Source organism: Octopus bimaculoides, chromosome 2 (assembly GCF_046866305.1).
Source record: "Octopus bimaculoides isolate indiv1 chromosome 2, ASM4686630v1, whole genome shotgun sequence".
NCBI classification, from domain to species: Eukaryota; Metazoa; Mollusca; class Cephalopoda; order Octopoda; family Octopodidae; genus Octopus; species Octopus bimaculoides.
Genome location: NC_142929.1, coordinates 94,620,299 through 94,630,061, shown reverse-complemented (window position 1 = coordinate 94,630,061; position 9,763 = coordinate 94,620,299).

The following is a 9,763-nucleotide window of genomic DNA, read 5'->3' as shown; positions in this document are numbered from 1 at the left end:
GCGCATACACACTGTGCGATCTAAGTAGACGTACTCCTTTACCTCCTGGATGTAACGTAAAAGATGAAAGTCATGAGACAGGAATATAAGAGATGCTTCGCGGCTGGCAGTCGAGCCAAGAAAGATCATGCTTAGCCGAACACAGGCCACGTGGAAGGAATAGGAGAGAGGTAAGAGGCAGAGGGTTGAAGAATATGGGAAGAACGAGAAAGAGAGAAAATAAAAGGAACACAGAGAAAGGTGCAAGGGAGATAAACAAGGAGGGAAAGTAGGAAGATTAAAAAAACATAAGGCCAAGAAATGTGAGAGAGGGGGAACGAGAAAAAGAAAAGAGGAAAGAAACAAGAAAGTACAAAGAGGACCAAAAGAAAGAGTAAAAGACTCGTACACAATTTAGATACATACAAGGTGAGCAAAAGTGCCCGTACGCCGATATATGTATATATAAATCCAGAAATGGAACAAGAACGCAACAGACTACAATAGAACATCCGAGCAGATAGAGGAAACAAAGACAGACAAGAAAAACAACAAAAAGACGGAATAAACAAGAATGGGTCATTCTCAGTCTTCTCTCATCAGTCAAGTTTCCAAACCATCCTTACAGTTTCGGCCGGTTACACTTGAGACTGTTCAAATCTGGATGGTCCCAAACATCTAAGCTAAAGGCATTAAATTTTTGGGGAGAAAACAAGCGAATGTGTACGAGAACAATGACAAATACAAGCAATAAGAAAATAACAACAGGTGTCTTTCGACTAATAAAGCCATATATATATATATATATATATATACTATATTAATAAAGCATATTACTCTACCTCCGGTATTCGAGTACTATTTTGCTTTGTTTCATATTTATGTGCTTACTCTGGTATACATAGATATAATACTTTTATCAAAGCTTTTATTAAATCTGCAAAATTTTCAGACAACTGTTACTCAGAGTACATATTCTCGTCTGTTGGACAGTTGTGATGTAATCATCACAAGTGCCCGGGGATCGGATATACGAAACTCTGAGTAAAAGTTTGTGAATATTTTGCAGCATTGATAAAAGCCTATTACTCTAACCTTGGTATTTGAGTACTATTTTTTCCACCTTGCTTTGCATTTATGTGCTTACCTGTGAAATATAAAAATAACTTTTTTCAGCTTATCGTAATTCGATACGAACAGATTCCACAACCTTCCGTCTCAATAAATCACTATTGTCCCCGAAAGTTGTTTTTCATATTTACTACGGATTGCTTGAAGCTAACTTCCTTCCTACACTTCGATTCCTGGATCTTACACACACACACACACACACACACACACACACACACACACACACATATACATACATACATGTGTATATATATATATATATATATATATATATATATATATATATATATATGACTATTATAGAAGTACACGCACACAAATATATATATAGATATATATATATATATATATGAATATTATAGAAGTACATGCACACAAATATATATATATATATATATATATATATATATATATATATATATATATATATATGTACGAGAGCTACCCAAAAGTAACCGGAAACGTTCTCTGTGGAGCAAACGAGTTGTAGTTAAGACCTCCGCCGCTAGAATCCACCTGATGTGACACCCGAGCGTTAGTCTGCCGACCGGCGTCAGTGTGCCGACCGGCATCGTTTACTGGAGTTCTGCTGCCACGTGGTGTGTCATGGCTTTGCAGTGCTTTTCCCCTGTTCGTCATTTTTGCGATAGCTGAATCGAAGGAACAGAATTTCCGTGAAATTCTGTTTTCTGCTAGGGAAAAGGGCATCCAAAACAGCTGTCATGCTTCAAACAGTTCACAAGGACGTTGCCATGAACAAAACACAAGTTTACGAGTGGTTTCCATGCTTTCGGAACGGTCACTTGTCAGGGCGACTGAACGAATGAAAACATCACGAAAATTCATGAACTGATCTTGGAGGACCGTCGCCGAGTAGTTGACGAACTTGTTGACATGATTAATGTGTCCGGGAGCTCCTGCCAACGAATTTTGAGTGAGTTTTTGCGAATGAAGAGTTGCTGCAAAATTTGTGCCTCGCTTACTCACGGAAGATAAAACGCAGTCAGGACTGAATGTGTGTCGTGAACTGAAAGAATAGTTGGAAGTTGACCTGAACAGCTGGAGATTGGTTTGAAAGAACAGCTGAAAGCTGATCTTTTTTTGAAGGTCATCCCTAGTGACGAAAGCTGGTGCTACGGCTACAACCTAGAAACGAAGCAGCAATCAAATCAATGGAAAGCATTCAATGTCACTTCGTCAACTGAAGTCCGATGTCAAGACGATGTTGATTTGTTTCATCGTTGTGAAAGGAATTGTCCTCACAGAATTTGTTCTTCCTGGTCAAACTGCTAACCAGACATTTTACTTGGCAGTTCTGAACCGTTTGCGAGATGCGGGGAGACGAAAATGCCTCAACTTGTGGCAAAGTGGAGAGCTGTAGTCTCATCACGACAATGCGCCTGCGCACACCGCCTTGAGTGTGAGACGGTTTTTAACCAAAAATATCATGACTCCGCTTACCCACACTCCCTATTCACCCGATCTTACCTCCAACTTCTTTTTGTTCCCCTAAATGGAAAAAGTCCTTAAAGGAAAACGTTTTGCAGATGTAGGAAAGGTGAAGAAGAAAAAATGACGGAGGCGTTTAAAGGCATCACTTCGCAAGGGTTCCAGGATTGCTTCGAGCATTGAAAAACGCGCCTGGACCGATGCATTGCTTCAAATAGAGACTACTTTGAAGGTGATAAAAGTGTAAACATGTAAAAGTAAGCGAATGAAATAATATTGTAAAATTCCGGTTTCTTTTGGGCACCCCCTCGTATATATATATATATATATATATATATATATATATATAACACACGAACACATATGTAAATCTATTTGTCTATGTTGTTCAAATATATACCACTGGCCACCCTAAGTTATTTTTCTTATTTCACTCTTGCTTAAATTATGCAAATTACCTACGCTATAAATATGTTCTACGCGTTTTCGTATAACTTTACGTCCTTTTGCCAAAATTTGAAACAATTATTTATTTTGTTACTTTACAATCTTTTCTTCTTGTCAGACAATTATATTTTTTGTAAAAAAAACACCGGATATACAAAATATCAGAATATTTATTTCTTAACTATACTGGAATTCTCAATCAAGACTATTTATCGAGTAAATCTAAACATTAATACCTAATCACGCTCACATTTATATGAGAAATTTATTTATTTGTAAATACCAATATACAGCTGGGTATTTATAAATTTTTAACGATCTATCATTCAAATGTGAAGTTAATAAAAAAAAGAAGCAGTCATGTTTTTATGGCACTTTTTACTGCATTATCTTATCTTTTCTCCTCTTCTTCCTTTTTTAACAATTGTTTGCCATAACGATCTGACTACCAAGCTTAAAACAGCAATTTCCAACCAAGAATTTATTAATCCCATCAAAGTTTGACATAACGTATAACCATAGTGGTCGAAGGTCTGACATTTTGAAATATAGTCATACATCCCCACTTAAGCAGATTTCACAGTGATAGAAATATAGGTATTAACCATCAACTTCATTATGATTTAATATTTATTTCAAATGAATATATTAAAATCATATAATTTATTTGTTTGCTAAAACCAAATGCCAAATTCCATTCGGTTCTTCTAAAAAAAAAGAGATAGTGACCAGGTTATTCTAGTATTTTTAAGAGATTAAGCTTTCTTTAACAAATTTTTTCCTTACCGATATTTAACCAATACTATAAATACCCACCGCATACACACATACATACACACTTTTTCGTTCTCTCTCTCTCTCTCTCTCTCTCTCTCTCTCTCTCTCTCTCTCTCTCTCTCTCTCTCTCTCTCTCTCTCTCTCTCTCTTTCTATCTCTCTCTCTCTCTCTCTCTCTCTCTCTTTCTCTCTCTCTTCTCTCTCTCTCTCTCTCTCTCTCTCTCTCACGCGCGCGCGCAATTAGCTGATTATGTTAATCCCAATATCAATTTAGAGAAAACTGCTTTTATCATCCATAAGTGTTTAACATCAGTATTAATATTTCGAATCACATATACATACATACGTACGTACGTGTCTGTGTGTGTATGTAAAGCATCAATTAAATGATTATTCATTTCCTTTAAGTAAAGTATTATATATATTTTATTTTTATATGGGTGTAAGGGACGACCGTGCGAACTCATAAAAGGAGCAATGGTGACGAATGGAAGAACAGAGGACTCCTTTTATTTAAACGTGTCACACGGTCGTACACACAATATTATATATATCAGAGATGATATAGATGATATGTTATGCGACGATAACATAGATGACCAGTAATGAAAGACCACAACCGTATAAGATGAATAACAGAGATATTTATTGTAGCGTTAAAGATGTATGTCTGTGTGTGAGTGTGAATGCGACATATAAGAACATAATCAAAGACAGGCCGTCATACAAAGAAAAGTATGTATGTGAGTGATACATGTGTGTGTATGTTATTACAGCAGAGAGAAAGAGAGTCAATAACACGTGAGCAATTATATACCAGTTCTTGTGTACACTATAGGAAAAGTTCTGTATGTGAAAGTGAGTTGGCTGAGTGTGGCAGTGCTGATCACTAGTTGTGATGTCGTGGCATCGATGCCGGGCCGTGTTTCTTGTTATACAGATGTTCGTCGCTGGCTGAGAATTTCTTGTCTGTTTAAGAACTCTTGTCTGTTTATTTACCGTGGTGAAGCTGAGTCACCTAACAGAATCGAAGAGAGAGATGTGCCGCGGTAGTTTGGTGTGGTGTACATAGTAAGTCGTGTTGACGCTGGTGGAGATTGATGCTCGGTCGTAGTAATCGTAGAATCGTGTTGGTCATGACGATGATGCTGGATAGTAGTCGTAGACTCTTGTTGCTGATGTGGCGACGGCGGTGGTCATCGTTGGCTGGACGAAGCTGTTGAAGTGGTCGCTGGAACTGCTGCTGCTGTCGTGTGTTACACGGGACAGTTCTCAAAGAGAAACTGGACCGAGACAAATTTGGCCGCCGTGTTAAAGCTATTTATAACAAACTATTGGCTCACCAGATGGTAGAAATATACTCTATCACGTGACCTTATTAGGGGCCGTGATTGGTCAGTTTGCGTTCTGGCGGGAACGGTTCGAAGAAGTTGCCGATTCGAATAATGATCAGTCACGTGATGACAAGGAATGGGTTCTCTACTACGCTCGCATTTATTTATATTTAAATGAGAAGAATGGCGATAGCAGTTTTGTATCTAATGGCGGTAGGTAGTTTCACTACATGGGAAAGGTTGATAGTGACTTCTACAGACTAGATTACAGATACTGACATATAAAGCAATGAAATTAAACTAACCGCCTTTCAGAGCAATGGAGATACTATTTTAAACCAAATTCAGAGGAAAACCAAAATTAATAAATTTGTCAAAAAGACAACAAACTGATATGCAGCAAAAGACTAAATTTTCACTCCCACGGAGACCTAATTAAAATGAAATTAAAAGACTACATTTCAGAATTCTGTTGATGATTGCAACTCATGTAAGAATGTTTTGAGAAGAGTCGCGGTGATGAATATTGCATGTTAGAAATAAAAGCAACTATTATTCATTTGAAGGTAGGAATGAATTACTGGTGACTTTTATCACAATATTTTGAATTTTCCATCTAATGTCATTGATAAAGAAAGAATTAACTCAAATTTCAGTTCTTCTGAATGTGAAAGTATGACTGAATTGAAAAATGCCACTGAATTAGTGTGGATCATATCGTACGCCTTACGATAGTCGATCCATGACATGGCTAAATTATCTTTTCTCCTCTTGCAGTCTCTAAGTACAGTTTTGTCTATCAGGAGTTGATCCTTGGTACCTCTGTATTTACGCTTGCAATATTTCTGTACACGTGGCAGGACTCCATTTTTTACCAGATGTTCGTACATTGATTCCAGGATATCGGCCTGTAATTGTCCACCGTATTGCCTTTTTCGATGTTTTTCAAGCACAGCACTGTTCTACCCAATGTCAACCACTCTGGTGTTACTTAGTCGGCATTTAACAAGGTGTTGAGTTGCGCAGCTATTCGCGCATGACATTCACCAAATCTTTTGATCCAGTAGCCTTGAACTCCATCTGCTCCTGGGGCCTTCCAATTACTCATTTTTTGCTGATTTCCTTCACTAACTGAAATGACTAGTTCCGCTTGTTTTGGACAGACTACTGTTTGTTTCAGTTCTTGCAACTATTCAGTATCCTTCTTCTGCTCCTTGTCTTTGCTCCAGATGTCACTCCAAAACCTTTGACTTTCATTGTTATCTGGTATCAACTTTTCATCTGTACACTCTCCATTTATTTCTTTATAGAATCTCTTCTGATCTACTCTGAATAACCTATTCTGGTGGTAACCTTCAAATTTTGTTCGTATCTTACCATCTTTGCTTTCTTTGCAACGAGGGGCTGTTTCAGTTCTACCATTACCACTTTCAGACCCTTTCTTTCAATATTATACTTCCTTTTCAGCGCCCTGTATTTCTGTTCGCCTTTAAGCTCCCCTTTCTCTTTTCGGTCTAACACAGAAATTTCCTTCCAGAGCATATCTAACCCTGCCTGTATTCTTTTTTTTCCACTATGGATCTTTTCTTTTGTCACTCCCATTTTATTTCTTTTTCTTGACATCAACACCCACGTTTTCTGCTACTTGCTGCCTTGATCAAATTATTTGTTTCTGTGATGTTGTTTGTTCTGATGTATTTCAGAATACCATTGACATTTTTCGTTTCTTGGTTCAAATTCCACTAGTCAATTTTTTTAAGGTTGCAAATAATGTCGCTATCGTTCTCCTGTAGTCTTGCCTTTATTCTGTCGTAGATTACCTTTTGTTCATCTGTCATGTCGCCATTAGTTTTATTATCTTCTTTTAGATCCTCTATATGTCTCTCATCAAGTAAACTACCATTGTTCTTTTCCTGTGCCATGACATTACTTTTATTAGTAATAACTGTATTTTCATCGTTATCTCTGCTGCTATTTTCCAAGACCCGTCTTTTGATGGCTTCGTGCTCTACTTCTGTGAACCAACGATTTTTTCCTATTGCTCTATCTTGATCACATAGTTTCTGTTCCGTGAGTTGAAACAATCCATTTTCCCTCCAATGATCATACATATGTTGTCGGTAACCCCTAATTTGAGCACCATTTTCATCTACCGGGTTGCTCAAGTAGTAACACTCCATAACTACAGTATTAATTTGCTTGCTCTATCTATACCGTGTATGGTGGTCCCTTTCTGGATATCGATAGGCTGGAGTCAGACTAGAATCTCTGAGACTGCCGGGTGCAACACTGTCACCATCAATGGCTCCAGTTTCATTGCCACTGTTACAATATTTTGTTTTTTCATTGTCACTCATATGAGGTTGTGATTATCAGGTTACGCAATTAGCAGTGTCATCACTAGATGTATGGCCAAAGTATTGATCGCTTCGAGCCTGTTCCTTACATTAGGCTGTCTTGAGTATTGCTCTTACCCTGCGATAACATTCTCTTCTGATCCTTTCTCTCATCATTGAATGCTTGATTCCATCACCTTCTAATACCCTTAGGTATTTGTAGCTCTCCGCTGGTTCTAACTCCTTTATGACATTCTGCTGGTCAAGATTAACGTTGGATGTTTTTGTCATTTTTCCTTTGATAAAAGTAGCTTTTGCACATTTATCGAGGCCAGATTGCATCCTGATGTCATCACTAACTTGTTTAACAATCGCTAGTAAGTACCAGTTAAACACTGAGATGGCTGTAATCGACTCATCCTCTCCCCCAAAATTGCTGCCCTTGTGGACAATTTTGAAACCATTATTATTGTTACTATATGAAAACTCAGCTTATTTTGCTGGGTATAATGGAAAGTGTTAGCCGTCCACAGCCTATTATTATTATTATTATTATTATTATTATTATTATTATTATTATTATTATTATTATTATTATTATTATTATTATTATTATCATTATTATTATTATTATTACTTGATGAAAACTCGCAGCTTATTTTGCTGGGCATGATGGAAAGTGTCAGCTGTCCATAGCCAGCAGACTAAGTTGACACTTGTTTACTGGTCATGCTTCAAGAATCCCGCAAAAAAGTCTTGCAGTTCCAAGCAATGCTGATTTTTGTAGGTGTTCTATCTTTACATTTGTACCAGTCTTTTTGATCCATGCTGGTAGTTGAGTGCTGATACTTCTCAGTGCCCTAATTACTACTCTACTCATTTACTACAACTTTTGTATTTCCCATTTCAAATCGTCGTAGTTGTTCAGTTTTTCTTCTTTATCTTTGGTCCTGTTGTCACCGGGACATGCTATGTCGATTATCATGCTTCTTCTTCTTCTTCTTCTTCTTCTTCTTCTTCTTCTTCTTCTTCTTCTTCTTCTTCTTCTTCTTCTTCTTCTTCTTCTTCTTCTTCTTCTTCTTCTTCTTCTTCTTCTTCTTCTTCTTCACTAGTTTTATTTTTATAAGGTGCTTTCACTGCACTACCGAGCGCAGCTCTGTGTGTCTTGAGTATGTGCTGTGGTTTGTTGTGATACTCTAATTGTTACTGTATTGAAAGTGATTTACGTAAGATGTGTGCGGTGCCAAGTAATACTATTTTATGTGTGTTATATATACTTGTTAGTCCTGGTGTTTTGTTACGTATTTGTTTGAATATTTTTTAATCGTACCTTATGCGCCTACTATGATAGTTGTTTCTGTTTTTAGACTTCACATTCGTGTTACCTCTATTTTCAGATCTTTGTGTTTTGAAAGTTTCTCCGTTTCTTTTAGAGAAACAGTCATCTGTTGGCATTGATACATCGATTAGAAAGCATTTTTTTTTTCTTGGTGATCTCTGGCAACTATATTCGGCCTATTGGTCTTAATTTCTCTATCTGTGAGTATCTTCACATATTCCGCAGTTACTTGCATTTATTTTCGTTACATGTTTTTGGTAATTTCTGGTGAGGAGGCTTTGATCTTGTGCTGCAATTAAAAATCCTTCAGTTTCTACTTTGAGTGTTGAGCTTCTCAGCCATTGTTGGGATTTTGCTTTGACTATTTCTTTTCTGTTTAGTTTAACCCAGTATTTGCCATGGTAGGGCTTTTCTTGCCATCGTTTTATCATGATCCGTAGCTGTTATTATTATTATTATTATTATTATTATTATTATTATTATTATTATTATCAAGCAAGGTGAGCGCTTGTGATTTCAAAAATGGTAGATAGGTAAATAGAATGCCTTACAGTATTTGGTAACATTTCTTTACACTCTGAGTTCAAAACCTGCTGGGATCGACGTCATCTTTCATCTTTACAGAGTCGATCTAAGTAAAATACCACATAAGTGCCGGGAGAATTTAATGCACTACACATCCATTCTCCCAGAAAAACAAATAAACCTAGCTGTCTTGTACCTATCTTTAGAAAAAAATCATTTTCGTTATTACGTGATAGAGTTGGCCGTTCATCACCAGATAAAATACTTTATAGTTTTTATGTGTCTGGCTTTTGATCATCTCTTTACACTGAAGTCATTCAGCTTCCTTACATGTTTTGACAAAGCTGTGACATTTCTTTGAGTTTGGTGTTTATTTTCCTCCGTTCCTAAAATTGAACATGTGGTTGAGGAAACGGTTTTTGAAGCTGCTTTCGCAAGTACCGATAT